This window comes from Symphalangus syndactylus, chromosome 5 (assembly GCF_028878055.3).
Source record: "Symphalangus syndactylus isolate Jambi chromosome 5, NHGRI_mSymSyn1-v2.1_pri, whole genome shotgun sequence".
Lineage (NCBI taxonomy): Eukaryota > Metazoa > Chordata > Mammalia > Primates > Hylobatidae > Symphalangus > Symphalangus syndactylus.
Genome location: NC_072427.2, coordinates 75,268,863 through 75,296,083, shown reverse-complemented (window position 1 = coordinate 75,296,083; position 27,221 = coordinate 75,268,863). Strand labels below are relative to the sequence as shown.

The following is a 27,221-nucleotide window of genomic DNA, read 5'->3' as shown; positions in this document are numbered from 1 at the left end:
TATCTGCTGGGGATTTCTTTCAGGACCCCCCCAGATAAGAAAATCTGTGATGATCAACTCCCTCACATAAAATTGTGTACAGTTGGGCATATGTATCCATGGGTCCACATCTGTGGATTCAAACCACCACAGATGGAAAATATGTAGAAGTTTGGTTCATGGTTGATTGAGTTCATGGTTGCAGAACAAATGGATATGAAGGACTGACTATACAATAAATTTACTAAAGTTGTAGGATACACAATTGACATACAAAAATCATTGCTATTTCTTATTTATTTTTTTTTTTTTGAGAAGGAATCTCGCTCTTTCACCCATGCTGGAGTGCAGTGGCGCGATCTCGGCTCACTGAGGGCTCTGACCCAGGGGTTCACGCCATTCTCCTGCCTCAGCCTCCCGCGAAGCTGGGACTACAGGCGCCCGCCACCTCGCCCGGCTAATTTTTTGTATTTTTAGTAGAGACGGGGTTTCACCGTGTTAGCCAGGATGGTCTCGATCTCCTGACCTCGTGATCCATCTGCCTTGGCCTCCCAAAGTGCTGGGATTCTAGGCGTGAGCCACCACGCCCGGCCAATCATTGCTATTTCTAAACACTAAAAATGAATTGTCTGAAAGGGAAATTTAAAAAATAATATCAAATAAACTACTTTAGAATTAACTAACCAAAGAAGTGAAAGACTTAAACACTACAAGTTATAAAAGATTGATGACAGAAATTTAAAGCAAAGTAAATTTAAAGACAACCCATGGATTGAAAAAGTTAGTACTGTATTATTAAAGTGTCCATATTACTCAAAGCAATCTACACATTTAATGTAATCCATATCAAAATCCCAATGATGTCTCTCACAGAAATAGAAAAAATAATCCTAAAATTCGTATAGAATGACAAAAAACCCTGGGCAGCCAAAGCAATTTTGAGCAAGAACAAAGCTACAGGTATCACACTTCCTGACTTCAAATTAAATTACAAAGCTGTAGAAAGTAAAACACTGTGATACTGGCATAAAAACAGACACATAAACCAGTGAAGCAAAATAGAGAACCTACACATAAGCTACATATTTGCAGCAATTGATCACCCTGGAGGGTGACAAGGAGACACAATAGGGAGAGGATATGCTCTTGACCAAATGGTGTTAGGAAAGCTGGATGTCTACACGTAAAAGAATGAAATCGGATCCCTAGCTGGCATCATATGTAAAAATTAACTCAAAATGGATTAAACATTTAAATGTAATACCTGAAACCATAAAACTCCTAGAAGAAGACAGGAGAAAACATTCTTGACATTGGTCTTGGCAATAATTTATTTAGATATGATGTTAAAAGCACAGGCAACAAAGGCAAAATAGATAAATGAATTACATCGAAATAAAAAGCTTCTGCACAGCCAAGAAAACAACTAATGAAATGGTAAGGAAACCTATGAAAAGGAGAAAATGTTTGTAAACCATATCTCTTACAAGGAGTTCAAAAAATAAGAAGGGGCCGGGCGCGGTGTCTCACGCCTGTAACCTCAGCATTTTGGGAGGCCGAGGCGGGTGGATCATGAGGTCAGGAGATCAAGACCATCCTGGCTAACACAGTGAAACCCCGTCTCTACTAAACATACAAAAAATTAGCCGGGCGTAGTGGCAGGTGCCTGTAGTCCAGGCTACTCGAGAGGCTGAGGCAGGAGAATGGCGTGAACCCGGAGGCGGAGCGTGCAGTGAGCCAAGATTGTGCCACTGCACTCCAGCCTGGGCGACAGAGCTAGACTCCGTCTCAAAAAAAAAAAAAAAAAAGGACACTTACACATCAATTCCAAAATTATAAATAACATAATTTTATTTTAAGGTAAAAAACCTGAATAAATACATCTCAAAAGAAGAAATTCAAATGGCTAACAGGTATATGAAAATGTGCTCAACATCTCTAAACTTCAGAGTAATGCAAATCAAAACCACAATGAGATATCATGTCACAAATGTTAAAATGGCTATTATCAAAAACACAAAAGATAAATGTTGGTGAGAATGTGGATAAAGGAAACCATTATACACTGTTGATGGGAATGCAAATTAGTAAAACATAGAAAACAGTATTGAGGTTCCTCCTAAGAAAATTGAAAATAGCACTGGCCTGGTGTGGTGGCTCACACCTGTAATCCCAGGATTTCGGGAAGCCAAGGCAGGAGGCCAGGAGCTCCAGACCAGCCTGGGTAACATAGCAAGACCCTATCTCTGAAAAAAAATTAAAATTAGCCAGACATGGTATTGTACACCTGTAGTCCCAGCTACTCAGGAGGCTGAGGTAGGAGGATCGCTTGAGCCTAGGAGTTCAAGGCTGCAGTGAGCTATGATCTTGCCACTGGACTTTACCCTGGATGACAGAGTGAGACCGGTTTCAAAAATAAAAAAATGAACTACCACATAATCCAACAATTTCACTTCTGGATATATGTCCAGTGAAATTGACATAAGGGTCTTAGAGAGGTGTCTGTCCTTCCCTGTTCATTGCAGCATGACACACAATGACCAAAATATGAAAATAACCTAAATGTCCTTTGGCAGAGGAACAGATGAATGGGTAAAGAAAATGTGACATGTATACATAAAATGAAATATTATTCAACCTTAAAAAAGAAGGAAATCCTTCTATCTGTGAAAACATGGGTGGAGATGGAAGATATTGCACCAAGCAAAAATGCAAGACACAGAGACAAATACTTCATGATGTCACTTACATGTGGAATCTACAACAGTCAAATTCATAAAAACAGAGAATATGACAGTGGTTGCCAGGGGCTCAGGGAAGGGAAATGGGGTGATGTTAATTAAATTGTACAATGTTCAAGTTATAATAATTTCTGGAGATATAATGTACAACATGGAACAACACTGTATCATATTCTTGTGTTCTGTTAAAGGACTAGATCATAAATTAATTACTGTCAACACACACACAATGGTAAATATGTAGAGATAATATACTAATTTGCTTGATTGTGGTGATCATTTCAAAAAGTATAGAAATATCAAAACATTGTTACCTTAAATTTATACAATTTGTATATGTCATGTTATCATCACAAAGCTGTTAAGAAAGATTTAGTAAATCATGTTTACATCCTGGGAACTTTCTCATGACAGGGAGGGCTGGAGTAGGAAAATGGAATTTTGCAACAAGGATAGGGTGAGGGACATGGGAAATGATTGACCAAGTATTTAAGAAATGACCTGGGTGGAAGCTACATCAAAGAGTATGAGGTTTAGAGCATCAGTCCTCAAACTTTTTGGTTTCAGGACCACTTTACATTTTTAAAAGTTATTGAGGACCCCAAAGAGCTTTTATTTATTTGGATTATATCTACCTATATTTATCATACTAAACATTAAAACTGAGAAATTAAAAAAAAATATACTTGTATATTTAAATAAATCACATTTTTATTTAAAATTATCATTTTTAAGGAGTAAAGTTGGTGAGAATAGTGACATTGTTTTATATTTTTAGGTATGTCTTTAATGTCTGGTTTAATAGAAGAAAACTTGGTTCTCCTTTCTGCTTCTACATTTAATTTCTTGTGACATCCCATGTCAGGTAGCCTCTGGGAAACTCCAATTATACTTGTGAGAGAATGAAAGTGGAAAAGGTCAACAAAACCTGTGTGTATTTTTATGAAAAGACTTTTGACCTTGCAGAGCGCCTGGAAGGGACTCAGGGATTTCTCAGGGTTCTCTGGCTCATGTGTTCACAGAGTAGAGGATAAGTCCGCAAGAGAAAGCAGTGATTGGCTGTGGGAGGTCTTGCTGAGAGGTGGTGGAGAAGAGGTTGGAAGTGTAGAAAGGATGGTCATTGTTTTCATTTCTTTTCTCTTTCCTTTGGCCTCTTGTTGCTGGGATTTCCTCTTTAGATGATCGTATCATAAATTAGAAATGGCATTAATGAACATGCTTGATACTGCCTAATGAAAGTTTTTGTTTTGTCTTCCTGAGTCTTGATACATTTCAGGAAGTCTTCTATCTCATTTATTTTTCCCACCCAAATTTGGAATTTAGGAAGAGTCGATATAGCTATATTTAGATGATTTATCTCCCTGAAGACATTTTGGGATCATTTATAAATCTCTATAAGCAGTGCTCTGATGTCCCTTTATTTTGTTTAAAGACTGGGTCTTTCCGTGTTGTCTGGAGTGGAGTGGCTCGATCGTAGCTCACAATACACAATAAAATCAAACTCCTGGGCTCAAAGTGATCCTTCCACTCAGCCTCCACAGTAGATAGGTCTGCAGGTGTGTGCCAGCACGCCTAGCTTTTGATTACTATTATTATTTTTGTAGAAATGGGGGTTTCATTATGCTGCCCAGGCTGGTCTTCCAAATCCTGGCCTTAAGTGATCCTCCTGCCTTCCACCATCTGAGGAGCTAAGATTACAGGTGTAAGCCACCATGCTGGTCCTGATGTCATTTAAATACAAATATGATACTATATTCCTTGTAGAAAGTGCTACGTAAACATAATTCTTTTGAGATACGGTCTTGCTGTGTCACCCAGGCTGGAATGCAGTGGTATGATCACATTCACTGCAGCCTTGACCTCCTGGGCTTATGTGATCCTCCCACTTCAGCCTTCCAAGTAGCTGGGACCTGAGGTATGAGCAACCCAGCCCAGCGAATTTTTCAAATTTTTGGTAAAGACGGGCGTGTCACTGTGTTGCCCAGGCTCCTCTTGAACTCTTGGGCTCAAGTTACCCTCCGCCCAGGTCTCCCAAAGTGCTGGGATTAGAGGCCTGAGCCAATGAATGCACCGGGCCCTAAAAATTCATTCACTTTCTTTGTTTGTCCACAAGGTGATGCTGTTTCCCTTCTAATAACATGAGACCGCTCTAAAAATATCACAGTAGTTCCTTTTACATAACTATTAAGTTTTCAAGGTGTTTTCAGGTTTATCTCATAGAAAGAATGTGTAAAATGTTTCATGTAGACACATAATCTTTTAGCAATGAGTTAGTTAAAAAATTTGGCATTGTCAGAATGAAGATTTCCTTTTCCCTATAATTTTATTTATTATAATTATATTTTTACTGATATCAATTGCTTTATAAAAACTCATTACATTATATACCCAATGACTGTGAAATCATCTGCTTTGAAGCACAGTGAAATAATCAATCAGCATACTGGGTCTAACACAGTTCCTTCCATTTTAAGAAAGCTATTTACACTCCAGTTTGCAAGTTGGACTTTACAAAAATTAAAACATTTATAAAATATACTAACTATGATTGTTTTAAAAAGTAACGGTTTTTTATAGTAAGGGAATAAACTGAAGCTCTGTGTTGGAAAGTGCAGAAAACAAATCAGCATTCTTTATAAATAGATTTTACTGCTGGTTTAGAAATTACCTTTTGTGCTTTATAGATGATGGAAAATGAAATCAGCTGCAGTTAGCAGTGTGCATGCATCGTATTTGCTGTGTCACTTTCAGAAAGATTATGGAATATTGGCAGGTCAGGATTCTCAAAGTGATAAGTTCTAAGAAGAGGCTAAATGAAAAAGGACTGTAAAAGCAAGCCTAGTTGTTTAATACATACATGGACAAGTTATGGGGAAATCCTGGACTGGGAGCTAGAAGATCTATGTTCTGACTTTTACTAAGTCATTGGCTGCTACAGCAGGCCAAGCAGACACAACTGCCAAGGCTGCCTGGGAGCTGGGTTGATTGGCAATTGGCACAGGGAGAGAGGACAATTGCCAGAGTAATGGCCAAATATTCAAGGTTTCATGTTCAGTGAAGCAGGACGTGCATTTGTATCCCAAGGGCAAAACTGACGCTAGAATCTGGGCCTTCTGGCTGAATCTGAGTCCACAGCCTGATGGGTAGGACGAAGTAGGCTCAGAAATCCAAGCCAGCCAGAACCCATGAGGTGTGCTCTGAAGATATTGGCTGGTGAGCTGCATTAAGATGTTTCATTCCATTGAGCAAACATTCCTTGATTGGTTAGGTTAGCATCCCACAGGAGCAGAGACAAATTTCTTCAGAATTTGTCCATGAAGCTATGGTCCCAGAGCTTATATTTCAAGGGAGAAGGGAGGAAACAGCATCTCAGGATTGTAGGTGATTACAGCTAAACCGAATTCTGAAAATAAAGGGAACCCTATGTCTTTGTCTTCTCAGGCTGCTGTTACAAACAACGGTAGACTGAGTGGCTTAAACAGCACATACTTGTTTCTCACAGTTCTGGGAAGTCAAAGATTAAAATCTGGGCCAGCAGAGCCAGTGTCTGGTGAAGGCCTTCTTATTGGTTTGCAGGTGTTCTTGTTGTATCTTCACATGGCTGAGAGAAGAGGGCTCTAATCTCCTTCTCTTCTTATTAGGATGCTAACCCCATCGTGGGAACTCCATCCTCATCGAAACCAAATTACTTCCCAAAGGTCCTCCTTCTAATGCCATTCTATTGTTACTTTCAACATGTGCATTTGTTGATGCAAACATGCAGTGTACTGCACAGCATCTTATCCAATCAAATCAGTTGCCCCTTGAATAAAATTCTAGCTCCTATAATAAGACTTAAAATTATGATTTGGTTGTTGTCAAAACTGTCTATCTGTATTTGCGAGAAATCAAGCATACTTGAATATTTCCTCTAAAGATTTTCTCATTCCTACCCTGTTGTGTATATTTACAGAATTCTCAAATAATTACATACACAAGGCTTCTATTAGCTCTGAGGAGAGCTTCTATTAGCCTTGACTATTGCAAGCAGCTTTATAGCACTGTAGGTAAAAGCATGTGCTTTGAAATCATAGAATAAACTTATTAAATGCTAAGCACTTTATATTCACTATTTAATTTTATCATCTTAATCACCTTCATTTTTACCTCCATTAAACCATATTTGTTGGCTACTTATATTATTCTGATTTTGCAAAACTAAATTTGAGAGGCTTTCCCAATGTCACATAAGTTAATAAGTGGCATAGCGGGGGTTTGAATTACAGTCTACCTGATTCCAAGATCTATTTACCATTGCTCTACAATATGTAATTTTTTAGGTCCCTGAGAATGCTAACAGCCTTTCTTTTGAAATCTGCCTTCTTTCTGGATAGCAGCTTTATTAATATGTGACTAGAGCACCATATTTCAGGCGACAAATTCTTTGAAATCTTTCATTTCCATAGTGAGATTAAGATCAGTTCTGTGGCATTGCAAGCCAGAAAACATCATTTGGAGATGATACAAGAAGTAGAAGACACAGCTGGGGGCTTGTGGAGGACAGAAAGCTCACAGCTTCTATCCATACCCCTTTCACTTCCTCCTCAAGGAGATGGACCTCTGTGGTTGGTCAAGCTTAAGGGTCTTCTATGGGCCACAGCTAATGGTGAAATCTTCCTAACTCTAGGTGAAGATTTATGGTCAATTTGGAGAGTTAAGGTAGCTTGTGGCTGCTCCTTTTAGAGGAAAGTCTGATCATTGCTCTTATTTGTGGAACCCCTCTTTTCCCCCAAATGCTTGGTAAGATATGCCTGAGGACCAATCCTGTGTCAGTAGACTTCATATCTACTCTGTTCTACCAATCACACAATTACAGTCAAATAAGAAAAATGAAATAATGCTCAGACACACTCCCCTGGCATGCAGGCCACTCTCCGGCTGGCTGCTTTTCTCTACCCTGTCACCTCCTGGGCATTTGGCTCTTTCTTAGGTCAAACCAAGACATGGGTTTGGGATTAAAGAGAAGTAGGTGAAAGGGGTATCTGGCCTGTTTTGGCATTAGACCAAGTAAATAACAGAGTTCTTCTGGCTTAAGCTCAGCTCTGTAGAGCTTTCTCTGTGTTTGGGGAAAATCTCCGATAGTAATGAAGTGGTATTTTACTGTGCTTCATTTTCTGTACATATATCTCTTTCTTAGGAATGTTGTGAGGAGATTCATTTCCTGGAAAAATACCACCTTAATCACCTTCATTATTACCAACTTTATTTTATTTGCAGAAATAAAATTTAAATAGACATTCAGGAAGCAAGTCTGGTGAGAGAATTATGTTATGAGGTCAATCTTTCAGCATCTGCCTTAGGGACATTGATTATTTTCCCCCTTGTTTTTCACCAAGCTCCAGGCTTGCAAAAGAATTGTGATGTGGTCTGAGGCAAACTTACTGATTGGCTAGTGGTAAGTTAAACCATAGCCTGTAGGACCACTGGGAACCATTGCCTGTCACTGGCCAGAAATCCACTGTTTGGAGGTGTGCGCTGGGAAGGCTATTCATACTTACTGATACATGCTTTGTTCTTGGCACTATGTTAAGTACTGGACACATGCAACAATTTGGAATATCATTACATTCAACCCTCACAATGGTCTGATGTATATATCATTAGTCCAGTATTAGAGACGAGTAAACAAGATTAGAGGAAGAGAAGCACACAGCTGGAACCACACAGGCAGCACTGGGATTGGAAGCAGTTCTGTCTCACCCTGGACCAACATTTCTATGCTGTGTCTCCACTAAAGGATCCTTTCTTTGGTTCTTCTAAGTCATTAGTCATCAATAATTTATCTCCAAACTGTAGGTTTCACAGGAGGAGATTCCACTTGAAGCTTCATGACTTAAAATGGAGATGGAATGTGGAACATGGTGGGAATCACAGGGAGGGGTTTATTGATACATTTCAAGTACTTTGTGGGGCTCTGAAAGACTGTCTTCAAATTCTTTGTCCTACTACCTCTTTCATATTAGTTCAAAGGTCATATGGGTATATCTTTTGGATTAAATTAAGGAAAATCTCCATGATAAGTAAAAAACAAACAAAAAATCCCCAAAAGAATAGAAAGAGATACTATGAAAAATCAACTCAGATTTCTCAGAGTTTTGTTAACTCAAAGAAGCCTTGGTCCAGTTGGAAGAACACAGAAGTGATTTTGACAATCTGTAGCAAACCCTTTAGCGGACCATGAGTATAAAGACGTTCACTTAATAGGTTCACCAAATTAGTTAGTTTGTGTAGTTCAAAGGGAAACAGACACACAGGAATGTGAGGTTTTGACAGGAGTGAAAGGCAAGTCTGGGTCCAGTGAGCCCAGGCAGGCCATGAAGGGCAGGGCAGGAGGAGGATGGTGCTAGGAGGCTAGGGAACTGGCCACCTCTATGCTGCTGAAGATCACAAAAATCAACACAGCTTTCTTCAAACGCTGCCCGTGCCTGATGGAATTAAACAGAGCTATGAGAAAGACAGCACCAGGGCCGAGGATGGGTTCTGAGCTGCCTACACTCATCAATATCTTGGCCAGTGGCTATGCACTCAGCAGCAATTTGGCTAGCTTTCTTGATCCACACCAGAAAACTCACTTTTGAAGTGATTTGGAAAGCTCCAAAAGGGACGTGCTTCATGCTATTGGTATTGCTGCCAAAAAGAAAAGATTCTGCTTTTCATCAGCTGTTGATTTTTGCTCTGTGTATTTCTCTTACTTCTGTTGCTGGTGGCCCTGGTTATGCTAACAAGTAGATAGTGTAGCTGCAGCAGCAGAACAGAAAAGACTCTCCTGGATTCTCAGTTCCAGGCTGGCCTGGGAACAGGCTTAGGGATGTTTCAATGCTTGAATGCAGGTGAGATGGAGATCTGTGGCAATTCTTTTGACGTCAGGCTGGACATTCTTTATAGATTCCCCAGACACAGGAATTGGCAGGGCTTGAAAAAGAATCACTGGCGGGAAGTTCATTTTCTTTATTGCTACCTCCCCAGCCATAAAACTAAAAGCTTTTTACCTAAATAACTTTAGCCATCTCGTGGGAGTAGGAGATAATTTCCTCCAGAGTCTTTCCTCATTCGAGTCTAGTCCTAGGATGGTTTGAACCATCTCTTTGAATTTGAAGAGCTTTCTAATTGATGTTTCTCATCCCCTCTCCAACCAGTCTTATTTGGTGTCATCTGCCTTTCCCCTTCCTCCCTACCAAACCTCAGAATCTTGAAACAAAAATCTTTGTATTGTAAACTTCATCATGCTAATTTCATCACTTCAAACGAACCTTCCCTTGTTTGAGTTTCCTCCAACTGTGTGACTTAGGGCTGTTGAACTCTTTCAAATACACAGGAAAATGGAAACCTCTCTTGGTGTCTAGTGATTGTATAATAAAACATTTTCAGATTCTAATCACGTGCTATGTGCTTTGTTAATGAATGAAAATCTAAGGATATTCTTATCTGAAAGGTTTAAAAATATAATAACTGTCATTATATCTAATTCTGTCTACATTTCTGGTGTGAAATGAGAAGTCAGGAGCCCTGCCATCTACCCAGTGCATGGTTCTACCAGCTTTTTCTGTGTCACTTCAAGCAAATCACTTCTTTTCTGCCTTTTCTTTCTTTTTATGTAAAATGTGGACAACTTTCTGTCTCACTGAATTCACAGAGTGACTGTATCATGTACAACAAAATTTATTGAAAAGCATAAATCTCTATAATTAGGTAGAATGTTACCTGTCATTTATAAGCTTTTTAAATCTTGGAGCAGTGGAGGAAGTATTAGAGGGATGTAAAAGGACATCCCTCTAATAATCTCCCTTCTTTTCCTAACTTTTCAGGGATTCTGTTCATTGCTTTTCCATTTGTCATCTACATCTTCAATCTCTCTCCTTCTTGATGCATTCTGTCAGCATTTAAATATAAATTTTTCCTTTAAAAAATCTTCTATCCTGGAGAAACCTTAACTTTGACTCCGTATGTCTTTCTAGCTATCAAGCCATCTCCTCCTTTCTTGGAAAATTTTCCTCAGGGATTTTCCACACTTACTATCTCCTTTTGCTCATTTTCCTTTCACTCTTTATTCAGGTCAGTTTGGCTTTCACTTTCACCAAGCCTATTAAACTGCTTGTGCTAAGGTCACCACATAAGAGTGCTAGGGGCTTCTATCACAAACTGCCACGGATTGAGTTGTTTATCTTCTCACAGCTCTGAAGACTGGAAATCCAAGAAGGAATGTCAGCAGGTTTTCCTTCTTCTGGGAACTGCAGCCTTGCAGATGGCTCCCTTCCTTCTGTGTCCTCAGGCTGTGTTGCCTGTGTCTCAATCTCTTTTTAGATGGACACCTGCCATATTGGTTTAGGGTCCACCCATATGGCTTCATTTGACCTCACTTACCTCTTTGAAGGCCTTCTCTAAATCAGTCCCCTCTGAGGCAGTGGGGATCAGCTCTTCAACATAGGAATCTGGGGGACACAATTCAGCACCCCCAGAATTGGTGATTCCTAAACATCACGAACACTATTCCTCTTTCTCTCTTTCACTTTCTTTCTTTCTCTTTCTTTCTTTCTCTTTCTCTCTCTTTCTTTCTCTTTCTCTCTCTTTCTTTCTTTCCTCTTTCTTTCTCTTTCTTTCTTTCTTTCCTCTTTCTTTCTCCCTTCCTTCCTCCCTTCCTTCCTTCCCTTCCTTTCCCTTCCTTTCCTCACTCTCCCTTCTTTCCTTCGTTTTCCTTTCCTTTCTTTCCTTTCCTCACTCTCCCTTCCTTCTTTCCTTTGCTTTCCTTTCCTTTCCTCACTCTCCTTTCCTTCTTTCCATCCTTCCTCCCTTCCTCCCTCCCTCCCTTCCTTCCTTCCTTCTCTCTCTTTCTCCCTTCCTTCTATTTATTTACTTTTGTTTATATAAAATTTATGGGATACATGTGCAATTTTGTTCCATGCATAGTGGTCAGTTCAAAGCTATTAGTGTATCCATCACCCAAGTAACATATATTGTACATATTATGTAATATATAAGTCCAATGGGGTCTCAGGAACATTCAGTAGAGTAGACCCCTGACGTCTTCCTCTAGCTTGAACTATTTTCTTATCAGATCCTCCCTCTTTGCCCAAACTTTAAGTGTTGAAGTTCCTAAATCCTGGGTCCTCTTCTGTTCTTAATCCATACTAAGCTTGTCCAACCCATGGCCTGTGGGCCACGTGTGACCCAGGACAGCTTTGAATGCAGCCCAACACAAATTTGTAAACATTATTCAAGCATTATAAGAATTTTTATGATTTTTTTTAGCTCATCAGCTATTGTTAATGTTAGTATATTTTATGTGTGGCCCAAGATAATTCTTCTTCTTCGAATGCAGCCAGGGAAGCCAAAAGATTAGACACCCCTGCCTACACAGTCTCTAGAAAATGTTTTATTAATTCCTATGGCTTTAGATACCATTTATATGCATATGGATCCTACAGACCTCTCCTCCCAAGCTCCAAAACATTACGTGCACCTGCCATCTTGAAATCTCCACTGGGATTTTCACAGGCATTCCTAAAATCAGAATTCAAAACTCTTGAGTTCTGCCCCAAAATCTATGCCACTTCCTCAATCATTTCTCTTTTGTTAGTTTATTTCTTCTTCTGCCTTACCATTCTTCATAAAAATTATCTCCATTTACCCATTTTCTTCATCCAGAAAACATCATCATCCTTGATGCTTTCTTCTTCCTGCCAACCTCCTACCATCACAACTTGCAACCAAGTACTATTATTTCACCTTCAAAATATGTGCTAAAATTATCTGCTTCTGTCATTCACATCTTTCACCTGGTCTGCAAACATATATACCCCTTTCCAACTTTTTCCTTCTCCAATACCTTCTCTATGGCAGATCCAGAGAGGTTCTTCAAAAATTTCAATTAGATCATGTCTCTCCTTCGTTTAAAAATCTTTAATGATTTTCTACCCATGAAGTAATTTTGCTAGACTGCAAGCTCTAAAGATGCAAGGACTAGGTTTGCCCTATTTGTTTCTGTTTATGCAGAGCCTAGCCTTGCATTTAGTAGGAACTTAACGCATTGACCTAGATCTCGTCCACCTCCTCAGCCTCACATCTCATGGAAGCACTCATAGAACTCAGTCCAGTTACTCTTTTCTCAGATCCCTGAACTGGCCTGGTCCAGGGCTGCCTGGGCCATGATGCGGTCACTTCTGCTTTGTTGGTTGGTATCTTTTTATATTCTTGCTACTGTAACTGATGTCCAAGGCAGTCACATAGGCATTCCTGGGGGCTTGCTAGAGATCAGAATCTACATGTAGACAAGGTCCCAAGCTGGTTTGTATGCACATTCAAGTTTACGGTGCTTTGCTCTAGATCCCAGCCTGAGTGTTAGTTCTTTAAAGAGACCTTTCCCAACTGGACAAATCATATTAGGTCATGTGATGGATTCACCCACGTGGTCTGTGATACAGAAGGGAAAAGGAGTTGAGGCCTATTGATCAGAAGCTGCTCACTTTAGAGTTTTACCTAAGGGTGATCCTATCAAAAGTTCTGGATTTTGTAGAGAAGCATACAAAGTTTGTGAATAGTATGATTTGAGCAAATTGTAAATTGCCAGTTTTGTTTGCTTTAACCAATATGTTTGCTTTCCCTCTGAAAATCCCTTGTTACAGGTCCTTAGTTTTAGTTTGCCATATTATGACACGATGGGAATAATGAACAGCAGTGATCCTCAGTAGGTTTGGGTTTTCAATACATTACTGATCCATGGTTGTGGCATACATTGTAGAATGTCCAGCTAGAACAGCTATTCTTTCAATTACTTTCATTACTTTCAATTGCAAAACCACAATTACTTTTGCACTAACCTGATAGCTTTGCTACAAGTCAGTTGTTCAGCTTTTTTGTTGTTGTTGTTTGTTTTTATTTTTGCAAACACTTTAGATACTGCATAGTGGATGGATTAGTTTGTGGTTCCTGGGATCCCCTGTGTATTCTGTTGAAGCTCAATAATCACATTACTGCAGACCTCCAAAATTTTACAAAGGACGGCATAATGAGTATTCAGCCAATAAACTAAACCACAGCTTATTACTTTGAGATGAAAGAAAGCACACCAATTAAAAGTAAACACTGTTTAAACTTATCTCAATTCATTTCTAAAGTGTCATACATTTATTATATTCTCTACTTGTAAAATATTTTGTTGTGTGTATTGCCAAGTATTTCAGGATTTTATGGGTATAATGTATTCTATTAATTTAACTGGAAAACTTGTAGTTATTCACTAAGCAAACTAAAAGTGCTGGCAGAGATATAATTTTAAAGCACAATCCCACTCATTCCTTCAGTATTACGGCTGCTCCTTGTTTGTTTAATAATAGAACTGATGAGTAGTTAATTTGAGAGGAAAGCTGGTGCAGGTGTAGTGCTATTTAGATGTCATGGAGGACACATGTGACATTTGCAGCTAGCTATATGGTAAAAGCAAAACAGAAGTTAAAATCAGCCCTGTGTCAAATCTACACAGTTTTAGGCTTCAGGGAGTTTCTCTATGTTGAGGCAGGAAGTTTAGTAGAATTCCAAGGGAATAAGAGAGGAACCAACATTTGTAGATTTTACCTTCTATGGGGGAACTCATTCAATCATCAGGAGAACTCTTCAATAGGTTTTATTTGCTCCGGTTTACCTAGATGAAAAACTGAGACCCAGAATCCTTGCCTTTCTTTCCTGGTTACACATTAGAATCACCAATGTGACATTAAAACACACACACACACACACACTGCACACCCATTAGGATGGCTGCTATCAAAAAAGAAAAAACAAAAAATCAGAGGCCAGGCATGCTTGTTCACACCTGTAATCCAAGCCTTTTGGGATCACCTGAGGTCGGGAGTTTGACAGCAGCCTGGCCAACATGGTGAAACCTCATCTGTACCAAAAAAAATAAACAAAACAAAAAATAACACACACACACACACAATTAGTCCGGCATGGTGGCACACATGTGTAATCTCAGATAATTGAGAGGCAGAGGCATGAGAATCACTTGAACCTGGGAGGCGGAGGTTTCAGTGAGCCGAGATCACGCCACTGCACAGAAGGAGACTTGGCCTCAAAACAAAACAAAACACGCAGAAAATTACAAGTGCTGACAAGGATGTGGAAAAATTGTAACCCTTGTGCATTGAGGGTGGGTATGAAAAATAGTATATCGGCTGTGGAAAACATATGGTTCCTCAAAAATTTAGACCTAGAATTACCATATGATTCAGTAATCCCACTCACATCTATAAATCTCTATATCTGTATCTTTATCTACCTATATCTATCTTCAAACGAATGGAAAGCAGTTATTCAAATAGATACTTGTACACCTGTGTTCTCTCCCCACCCCCCCCCCTTTTTTTAAAATAAATGAGGTCTCACTATGTTTCCCAGGCCGGAGTGCATAGGCTGTTTATAGGCATGACCCCCTGCTGCGGGGCTGTCCACAGGCACGGACCCCTGCTGCGGGTCTCTCCACAGGCACGATCTCCCCGCTGCGGGGCTGTCCACAGGCACGATCTCCCTGCTGCAAGGCTGTGCACAAGCATGATCTCCCTGCTGTGTCGTTGTCCACAGTCACGACCCCCTGCTGCGTGGCTGTTCACAGGCAAGACCCTCTGCTGCGGTGCTGTCCACAGGCATGGCCCCCTGCTGCGGGGCTGTCGACAGGCATGTCCCCCTGCTGCGTGGCTGTCCACAGGCACGATTTCCCTGCAGCATGACCCCCTGCTGGTCAAACTGAGAGTTGTGCCCTGCTTTTTCTCCAACCCAGGCCGGTTCACCCCTCCTTAGGCAAACTAGTAGTCCCCTATCCCAGGAGATCACTGTACTAATGTATAATTTCATGCAGACATCTGATAAACACAGCACACTGCAGCCCAGGACTCTTGGGCTCAAGCAATCTTCCTGCCTCAGATGCCTGAGTGGCAGGAACTACAGGCGCATGCCACCACACCTGGCTGCTACACCTGTGTTCATTGCAGCATCACAGCAGTCTTATTTACAGCAGCCACAATGTGGAAACAACCTAAAAAGTCTATTGAGGGATAGATGGATAAGAAAAATGTGGTATAGACATAAAAGGGAATATTAGTGATCTTTGAAAAGGGAGGGAATTCTGATACTTGCTACCACATAGATAAAACTTAAAAACATGTTAAGTGAGATGTCAGACACAGACTACGAGATTCCATCTATATGAAGCACGTGGAACAGGCAAATTAATAGAAACACAAAGTAGAATAGAGGTTTTCAGGGCTGGCAGGAGTGGAAATGGGCGGGGGCTAATGTCTAATGGGCACAGAGTTCCTGTCTGGGATGATAGAATGTTTCAGAAATGGATAGTGGTGATGATTGCACAGCATTGTGAACGTAGCTAATGACATTGAATTCTTTACCAGAAAACAAAAACAAAAACAGAAACACATTGCTTAAGCTTCCCAGTTGGACAGGTGACGTGCTTGGTGTGAGCTGGGGCCTGAGCCCAGGCTGCCCTCGCAAGACCACTCTTGGTTGTACTTAGGCCTGATTGCCCTGGAGAGCCCCATACATGAAAGCCAGCTCTGGTTCTCTGTCTTCTCACTCCAGTCCTCTCTGCCCCCACCGTCCCCCAGCTGGGCATTATGAGAAAAGCAAGATGACTATGAGTATTCTGATTATTTATATGACCAAATAATCTCAAGGACTATTGCTGACTAACCCATGGGACTCCCACTACCTTCATGAGGTTTGGATGAGGTGAAGGGTCCCTAAAATCCTGCCACCTAGTCAGGAACTCAGTTGTCAGTAATTTATTTGTGATACAAGCAGGGTTGGAGAAAGAGAAATGAACAGACTTGGTAACTTCTCTGAGGCCATAGAGAAGAGCTCTGGGCTCCGAACACCAGATGCTGGGAGCAAGGAGGGTAGTTGATGACTCCCCACTTTCTTCAGTCCCTGCTCCTCTGTTTCTTCCCTTCACCCACTGCAGCTTCCTCAGGTCCTGGGTCCCGCGCCATCATCTCTTTGAATCACCTACCTTCTATGCCTGTTAATAAAGGAGCATCAGCTAAGTGAACATGGTGATTTGCATTCACTTACATTGATTGAGAAATTGTGTTTAGTTCCACACAAGAAAAAGAATGTGGGCCAGGCGCGGTGGCTCACGCTTGTAATCCCAGCACTTTGGGAGGCCGAGACGGGCGGATCACGAGGTCAGGAGATCGAGACCACGGTGAAACCCCGACTCCACTAAAAATACAAAAAATTAGCCGGGTGTGGTGGCGGGCGCCTGTAGTCCCAGCTACTCGGAGAGGCTGAGGCAGGAGAATGGCGTGAACTCGGGAGGCGGAGCTTGCAGTGAGCCGAGATTGCGCCACTGCACTCCAGCCTGGGTGACAGAGCGAGACTCCGTCTCAAAAAAAAAAAAAAAAAAAAATGTGGATATTTTTCACTGGGAAAAAAAAAAGTCCCTATGTATCATCTTAATCCTGTTTTCCTGGGATATAACCTATTCATGATGCCTATTTAAGCCTTCGTTGCATCTGTGCACGTGGTTTGCTTTCCTCTCATGTGAAATAGTGTTGGATCACACGGGTTTGGGCCACAGCCCAGGAAGACACAATCCTGAACGTCATAATCCCAAATGTTGAAGTCCCAAAAGATCTAAATCTGTACAGTCTAAAATCCTGAAAATTACAATCCAAAGAAACAAAATTCTGAAAATACAATTCTGGAAAAAAGTTAACACATTCTTTAAAAAGCATTTATTGAGCAGCGCATGGTGGCTCACGCCTTTAACCCCAGCACTTTTGGAGGCTGAGGCGCCTGGAACACTAATTCAGGAGATGGAGACCATCCTGGCTAACATGGTGAAACCCCATCTTTCTAAAAATACAAAAAATTAGCCAGGCATAGTGACGGATGCCTGTAGTCCCAGTTACTTGGGAGGCTGAGGCAGGAGAATCGCCTGAACCCAGGAGGTGGAGGTTACAGTGAGCCAAGATCGCAACACTGCACTCCAGCCTGGGCGACAGACTGAGACTCTGTCTAAAAACAACAACAAAAGAGCATTTATTTATATTTTTAAGATGGAATTTATTTGAGAAACATATAAAAACACAACAGAATGCTTCCCAGGCCACTTTACACAATCAATAGGCAATAATAACATACATATATTTGCAATCATAAAACTCAGGTATGCTAACGAGAGTCTTACGGGTATAATGGTAATGAGCAGATGAATTGTACTCGTAAAGAAATGGGTCAAAAAGCAAAATGTATAAAAGCATGGTTGGTAACTGGGTGCACTCAGCTTTATAACTTAGGTCATCTGGAATACTGTGACAGACAACCTAAGTCTTTCGACCAGATTCATCAAAAGCTGGATGGGTCACCATCTAATATGCAGTCAAAGAGCTGAGATCCTGAGGAATTTTACCTTTCCCAAATGCAAATGTGCAAAAAGGATATCTTCTCATTTATTGAGTAAACTTTAATATTTCTATGTACATATAAAATGCTTACACACAAAGTCATTGTTGTGACAATGCAGTCTTGTGGAGTCAAATTTGCAAAAGAAAAATGCATAAAACAAATAAGAACTCTCTAAAAGTCTTTGCAAAATGTATACCTCCAGTATTGGAAATTATACTAAGATGAAATACATAGCATAGCAAGTTGTAAAAAATAATGCTGACAATTTAAAATAGTGGAAAAAATGGAAAAAAACAACTAAAAAGAAAATTGACATATAAAAAGTGTATTACATGGATAGATTATGGGCAATTGCAGAGTTCTTTATAGCTGGCTAACTTTCATGATCATTAACTATATTTTGAAATCTTGCATCACGATGAATAGTTGCCTTTTTTGTGTTTAGGATTTGACTCTCCTCATGAAATACGTTCACATTCATTTTCTACATGGCACTGCTCTTTTTCAAATTCTATAATTTGATACACACTGACATGAGCATTTTCTATTACATGTTCCAATCTTCTATGCCATTCTTTTCTATTGTTTTGAGTATGTGGAAATCCATTTTCCAGGCCCTCATATACAGGCCACTTATTTGGCAGAAACAATACTCTTGATTGAACAACAACACCGTTGCCTAAATGACTTCTTATCCTACCTTGCACATCATTATTTTCAAACCAGCATGTAATTTTTCTGGCTTCTTCAGGCAATTCTGGTTTTAATTTATCAAAAGCTCCTGGAATTTTATCAGGTGGAAGGAATGCCAATACAGACAAGTGACACATTTTTTTTTTTTTTGAGACGGAGTCTCGCTCTGTCGCCCAGGCTGGAGTGCAGAGGCACAATCTCAGCTCACTGCAAGCTCCGCCTCCCGGGTTCATGCCATTCTCCTGCCTCAGCCTCTCCGAGTAGCTCCCGCCACCACGCCTGGCTAATTTTTTGTATTTTTAGAAAAGACGGGGTTTCACCGTGGTCTCAATCTCCTGACCTCGTGATCCGCCCACCTTGGCCTCCCAAAGTGCTGGGATTACAAGCATGAGCCACCGCGCCTGGCCGACACATTTTTAAACTAAAATTTTCAGCACTGCCATATGGCCTGGCCAATCCACACACGTCAATTTTATGGCAAATGAACTGGGTTGAATGGAGGATACAAACCTTATTGGTAACAACTTGCAATTCGCTTTTAGAAGCCTTGATCACCCCTAATTAAAAACTTGTCATTATAATTTGGGGATCCAATTGAAATCTATTTTCTTCTGCAAAGCCCTCCAAATCTTCAAATAAGCTTTTATAAAGTACTTCACTTTTTCCAGTTATTAAACCATAAACATGCAGATTAAATTACAGAATTTTGTAATCCAATTGGGGCATAAACTGTATAAAGTTGATTTAAAAAGCCCACTGGGGACAGTTTTGAAAGTGCCGTTCATCAGCCAAAGTGAAACATGCACCAGTTTTGTTATGTTAAACTTAGTGGTAAATAAATATATTTATCCTTTTTGACAGTCAAATCCCTAATCAAGAATAGTTCATGATTTAATATGTATTGTAGCATTGGAGGAAGCTCTGTGCCAGGAGGTGTCTGGTTCAGAAGGCCACTGAATTTGTTAAACTATTTTTATTATCTGACAAAAGGCATTTTGTGAAGGCAAGCATGGTGCTACGTGTTGAGGTGCTTGGTACATGATTACATAATTTGGCAGACAAGACTTTGTGCATTTTTTACTTTCATTTTCACTTCTTCTGTGATATTCAAGACATTCACAACAGTGACAGCAGATCTTCCCCACCTAGTCCGCTCAGACCCATTCACTGATCTCTTCTGAGAAAACCATCACAGACATACCCAAAATAATGCTTTCCCAGCTTTCCAGGGATTCCTTAATCCAGTCAACTTGACACCTGAAATTAAGTCTGCAAGTCCACCCCTTGTAGATTTGGCACCAATATGGACCTTCTTAAACCATACATAATTTCCAAATAAAAAGAAAACAAAGCAACAGTTGTACCTAACATGATATAACTAACGTGGTACAACTCTCCTGTGATTGTGATTTTCTGGATTTTAGATGTTAAGAATTTAGACTTTAGGACTGGGCATGGTGGCTCATGCCTGTATTCCCAGCCCTTTGGGAGGCCAAGTCAGTAGAATCACTTGAGCCCAGGAGTTTGAAATCAGCCGGCACAATAAAGTGAGACCCCATGTTATGGCTTGGCTGTGTCTCCAACCAAATCTCATCTTGAATTGTAGTTCCCATAATCCTCACATATCATGATGGGGACCCAGTGGGAGGTAATTGAATCATGGAGGCAGTTGCCCCCATGTTGTTTTCATGATAATGAATGACTTCTCCCAAGATCTGATGGTTTTATAAGGAGCTTTTCCCCCTTTGCTTGTGCTTCTCCTTCCTGACACCTCGTGAAGAAGGTGACTTGCTTCCCCTTTGCATTCTGCCATGCTTGTAAGTTTCCTGAGGCCTCCCAAGCCACGATGAACTTAGTCAATTAAACCTCTTTCCTTTATAAATTATCCAAGCTTGGGTATGTCCTTATTAGCAGCATGAGAATGGACTGATACAGTAAATTGGTACTGAGGTAGTGGGGCGTTGCTGTAAGGATACCTAAAAATGTGGAAGTGAATTTGGAACTGGGTAACAGGTAGAGGTTGAACAGTTTGGAGGGTTCGGAAGAAGACAGAAAAATGTGAGAAAGTTTGGAACTTCCTAGAGGCTTGCAGAATGGTTTTGAGGAAAATGCTGATAGTGACAGGGACAATGAAGTCCAGGCTGAGGTGGTCTCATAAGGAGATGAAGAACTTGTTGGGAACTGGAGTAAAGATGACTCTAGGGTATTTTGCCCCTGCCCTAGAAGTCTGTGGAATTTTGAACTTGAGAGACATGGTTTAGGGTATCTAGCAGAATAAATTCCTAAGTAGCAAAGTGTTCAAGAGGAAACAAAGTATAAAAGTTTTAAAAATTTTACAGCTTGATGATGAGATAGAAAAGGAAAACCCATTTTCTGGAGAGAAATTCAAGCCAGCTGCAGAAATTTGCATAAGTAACAAGGATCTGAATGTTAGTCACCAAGACAATGGGAAAATGTCTTCATTTTCGGGGCATGTCAGAGACCTTCACCATAGCTCAAACCATCACAGGCCAGGAGGCCTAGTAGGCAAAAATGGTTTCATTGGCCAGGTGCAGGGCCTTGCTGCTCTCTGCAGTCAGTCTCAGGACTGGAGCTGATAATTAAGTACCCAGGAATTTTATGAAGTGTTTGTCAAACCATCAGTAGAAATATTTACGCAATGGATATCAGCAAATGCTACAAATCTGGGCTTCTCCCCACCCAACCAATATGTTTACTAGCATACAACTTTTATTCGTCTTGTAAACCTTCAGAATTTCTATAAATATTCATAGACTCTCCTATACTCAGTGTCTCAGAATAACTCGAAGTTCTCACAATAGCCAGTGAGGCTGAGTGTGAGTTGACCCACGCCAGTCCCTTTCTCTGACCTGTCTCCTGTTAGCCTTCTGACTCCTAGTGTTCTCTACTTCATGCACATGGGCTAGGCATGCACCCTGCTGTTTGCCTGCCTTTTCTTCCTCAAGGGCTCTTCCCCAGATATCTGCATAGCTGGTGCCCTCACCTCCTTGGAATCTTTGTTCAAATATTTTCTTCTCAGTGAGACCTTCTATATAAGTTTTCTATGACTGCTGGAATAAATTAGCACACCTCTAGTAGCCTAAGAGAACACACACTCTCTCTAGGGGAGAGAGAACACTTTCTTACCTCCTCCAGCTTTGAAAGGATGCCTGCATCCCTTGGCCCCTGGCCCCCTTCCAGGCAGCAACCACATCATTCTGACTGTAGCTGTCACACTTCTTGCCTCGGACTCTCCAGCCTCCCTCTTTTGCTTTTAAGTACTCTTGTGATGACATTGGTCCAACCTGGGTAATCCAGAATAATCTCCTCATCTCATGATCCATAACTTCATCACATCCACAAGTCTTTTTTGCCATATAGGGATATGGACATGTAGAAAGGCCATTATTCTGCCAATTATTCCCTCCTTGAGCATTCTAACTACCTTCACATCTACCCGCTCCCAGCATTCCTGAGCTCCCTTCCATGCTTAATTTTTCTCTGTGTCACTTATTACCTTCTGGAATATTATATATTTTACATATTTATTTTATTAATGGTCTGTCTTTTCTCACTGGAATGTAGTTTTCATGAGGTTAAACTTTTTTTTATATCATTGCTATATTTTCATTTTGTTGAACGGTGCCTTGCTCTTAGTAAGGATTCAAGAAATATATATGTTTTGGCTCAATAAGTTAGGTTGAGAAATTTGGTGAAGTATCCTGGCATGATACAGAAGACGGTTCCCAGTTATGGGTAACGGCCATGTGGTGAGGCCTCTACAGGAAGCTGGGATGCTCCAGAGGCCCCTGAGGGCAGAGCTGCTTTGCTCACGTTGAACTCTTTGCCCAAGCTCTGATTTCTAATGTTTTCTTTCATATTTGTTTTTGCTCTGCCTTTTTTAATTAATTTTTTTATAGAGATGAGGTTTTACTATATTTCTCAGGCTGGTATCAAACTCATGAGCTCAAGCAATCTTCCAACTTCGGCCTCCCAAAGTGTTATTTCTACAGGTGCAATCCACCACAGGCAGCCTGCTTTTGCTCTTTCTTTGAAATATACTCAAAATGTTTATATTGGTTTTTAACTATAGATCATGAACTCCTGAAGCAAAGTAACCACTTTGTTCTTCATTATTTGTTTCACTCTTCTACTCTGCACGGTGCCAGATATTAGATATGCAGGTGCCAAACATTTGCTTTTCTGATTTCTTACATTTTATTTCTTTAATATCAGCCTAACCACGTTGCAGAGAAGGATGATTCCTTCATTTGTTTTGTAAATTTGTGCATGCCCAATGCTTACATTTTGCAGTTCCATGTTGCTTCAGTTTTTTTTTTTTTTTTTTCTATTTTTGCCGGACTGTCGAAATTTAAAACTTGTTTGTGGTCAGCACAGCAAGGAACACACTTTAGCTTTGAAAAAACTTTAACATTAAAAAATGCACTGACTTTGTTTTTAATGTAACATAGGCTAGACTTTACCTATGTTTGCACATGCTGAGAATTGTCCCACCAGGCTGATGTGTTCACCTTTTCAGCTTGGATCCTGTTGTGGATTTATTTACAAACATCAATTGCCTTCAAGCCATCCTTTCTGCTGTCTGTTTTGCAGCCTTCTATAGTAGATACACAACAGATATTGTGGAGAAAGAAAACATAAGAGGAGGGAGATAATGAGAGACTTCTTGGTTTCTTTGAAGAACTTGTTGTCTTTCTACTAAGATAGCAAAGCCGCATTTTGTTACTGACCGCCTACAACCACTTAATCTCAGGTGAATGCATCACTTGCCAAGCTGTTGAAATGATATTTGTGTTTTGTTACACTATTTTTGTCGTTGTTTATTTGCTTTGCTTTTTGGAAAGCAAATTTGGAAAGGGGACCTACACAGAAGTGCTGATCCACCCACATTCCCTTATTATCATTACAGACAAGAAGAAACTAGCATAGCTAAGAATGTAGTGAAGAAAGGGAGTGTGATAAGCACCAGCAAAGAGTTGAGGGCTGTTGCTCTCCAAAATTATTATTTGATTATTTTAAAAGTATGGAAGTTTTGTAGTCACTGAAGAAAGGAGGGGAAAGTGCACTTGTTTTTATAGAGTTACTTAACTACCTCCTAATCACATACGTGAAAATAGTTTTTGCTGGCGCAAAGTATTTTAATTAGCAAGAATTCATATATTGAGATTATAATTAAAGAGCTCAATTTACATATTTGATATCCTGCTCAAGCCTGACATGGCAAAAAAAAAAAGAAAACCAAGTTTACTCCAAAATATATAGCTTCAAAATAACAAGTACTGGAAAGTTTGCTGTGATAACTATTTTGTACTTTTGTACAAAAAACCTAAAGAACGAATTACCTAAAGAACAATTTGCTAAACATGAGAAATCGCTCCCTTTGAGTATATACAGCTAAGATAGGAAGAGTGTTCAGACCAGTAAATTATAGTTTATATTGAAGATAATCTTCAATTGACTCATAACAAATAACCAGCATTCATGATAACATTTCAGCATTTCCAAGGTGCCAAGTGTACTGATTTTTAAAAATATATTTTGGAAGGAATTTAGAACAGGTGTTTTTAATGAAAACCAGCATTTCTGATGTTGCAACATGTATGTGAAATGGGTATTACATCTATCCTGCCCTTTAACCCCACCGTTAACAAAGTGGCTGAAAGTAACAGTAAGAAAAAATCAGTCCAAGGGAGAAAAGCACTAATGCTCTCAATTCTCTCTCTGTCTCTCTTTCTCTCTCTCTCTCTTTGTGTGTGTGTGTGTTAAGGGGGATGGCGGGAGGCGGTCTTAACACTTGAAAGAAATCTTCTTTTTATAGGAAGCATATTTCAGTTTAGGTACAATGATAAGAAAGTTTAATTTTATATTCCGTAAGACCAGATACCTTCAGAAATGATTTTACCTGTGGGATTTCTGACTGGTATTCTGACTAGTGTGAAATGATAGGTTTGTATGTCTATATCTACACCCATGAAAGCCTCAGAGCTTCATGCACTGCTATAACTTTTCTGTTAACTCTGGGTAAATTAGGAGGCTGGTACAAGGAATAATTTTAACTTCAGATTTTACAGTTTGTTTATGTTAAGGGCAGAAAGATCTACTTTTCAATGATCTGTATTTTAAGATATTGGCTTTTCCTGGTGCTATTATATGATTATGGAGAAAATAGAATTCTTATTAGAAATCTCAACTCCAAATTGAGAATAGATGTTTTGATACTTGTCCTGCTGTGGCCTGAGACTTGGAATCATGAATACAAAGAGACCTTGCTGTTTACCTACAGATTAGAACACACAAATAAACATCAGTGTAACATCCTCATTAGCATTCTGGTAGTTACATTTACTTATTCCAGAGCAAAATTAATACATGATAAGAAGTGGAATATTTTCTGCTGATATCTAGGGTATTATGACAACAACCTTCCTTAGAAAAGAAACAGTGTATTACGAGGAGAGTGGATGCTACAACATTATTTTCCTTCAAGGCATGGCAAACAACAGGAATCAATTGAATAATCTTCTCAAGCACAAGCCAACAGTGAAATGAAAGTCATTTATCTGAAACAGCAGGCAAGAACTTCATTGATACACTCGGAACACGGCTCACTAACCCTGCAAAAGTTTTGCTCCATCTGATCAGGACATAAATGTTTAATTGGCCCAATAACCAAGGTCTTAGAGTTTCACAGTGTTTTCTCTCCAATAGCTAATACAGGGAGCATTGCTGACATTCTTCCCATGGTTGCCAAGGCTGAAATCAAACGTGCTTTGAATAATACTATAAAAACTTTGAAATGAATCTTTGCCGTAGGAACCAATGTTCAACTGTGGGCTCTACACAAAGCCGCTTAAGGTGGAAGGGAGAAAACTTTTCAAGTTGGTTTTAGGTAACAGAAACAAACGTCTTTATTGGATTTCTCTGGAAAAAAAGTAAGGAAAATCCCAACATTATTTGTTCTGGTCAAGAAGTATAAGGCTTAGTCCCGTTTTATTTCTCTCCTTCTCCTTTAGATCCTTTTTCCTTATTCTTGACTGTATATATGGAGAAAAAGTTCAAGTACATCTAAAGCAGGAATGCTGGGAACTTGCCAACTTATTCCCATGATGCTACTATTGCTTGAAAAGCATTTTGAGGATTCTTGTATTCAGAGCTAGTGATAAGCCACAAGAGGAAGTCAGTCTTGATGGTGTACAGCTGCATTTTGGGCTCATGTATAGAAGAGCTTACATGGATTTCAGAGTCTCCCAGGTCTTTAAAATCCAGGCTCTGCTCTCAGGGCCTGTGAGGTCTTAGATAAGTTGCTCAATCTCTTTGAGCCTCAGTTTTCTGAGTACAATGGCACATACCTTACAGGACTGAGGTGTGGATGAATTGCGATGATGTGTATGAATCCAGCCCAGGGTCTTCTTTCCTTCCTTCTTTCTTCCCTGCCTCTGAATTTCCAACAAGCTGTACTTCTGAGGTCTGACTCCTAGGAGGCTAGACACACAGTGTAGCTTGATGCTTGCTAGAAACTGAGGGGCTAGACTTGAGTGTTAGGGAACCAGGGAATGACATCTGTCATCCATCTGGGAAGGCCGAGGAGGAAAGTGAGGTAGGGCAGCAGAGCGGGAAGTGGTGCCCATGGAAGCCACTTTTGGGCTGGAGCCTGCTCAAGGCACTTTAGAGATGAGTCATTTGGGGCCCAAGGTAGGGGCAGATAGAAGAGAAGGAGGGCAGTTATCACCTAGTCACGGGGGCAGATAGAAGAGAAGGAGGGCAGTTTTCTCCTAGTCACAAGGGCAGATAGAAGAGAAGGATGGCAGTTATCGCCTAGTCACAGGGGCAGAGAGAAGAGAAAGACGGCAGTTATCGCCTAGTCTGGAGTTTAACAATATCTATTTCCTTTCAAACCTCGTTTCATCCCTTCCATCCCAGTTAAATTCACAGGCAATTAAACTTCCTCCTGCATCTCGGAGCAGGCCTCTGCATCATCATTTCTCTTCTGCAAGTGTATCTTCTTCGGGCACGTAGGAAGGTCTTAGTGCACCTGCGGTATTTAGGGACTTGATCCTCTTTCCTCTTTATTGTCAAAGTTGTGGCTTGCCGAGGTCAGGACAGAGTCTGGTTATGACATGTTAGCAATCGTCACCTCTCATTTTTGAGTAAATATACTTTTATGCTGTTTGAGCTCCTATTCATGTCATTTATTAATTTGTTCATTTGTTAACACATTCATTTGTGGAGCATTTGGCCTAGAAAAGAGAAGAAACACTTCCTTAGCATTAAAGCAAGGAGAGAAAACAAAATACACAGAGATACATGCTTGGTTTTGTATAACTTTGACAGTTT

General features: G+C 40.2%; 1 long non-coding RNA gene across 1 annotated transcript; it reads right to left on the bottom strand.

Moving 5' to 3' along the window:
* Positions 1 to 23,276: 23,276 nt before the first annotated feature.
* Positions 23,277 to 26,619, bottom strand: LOC129483186 (uncharacterized). The gene is made up of 2 exons (XR_008657969.2): positions 26,237 to 26,619; positions 23,277 to 23,484 (listed from the first exon to the last, which is right to left on the bottom strand). It is a non-coding gene; the product is annotated as an uncharacterized lncRNA (long non-coding RNA).
* Positions 26,620 to 27,221: the final 602 nt, after the last annotated feature.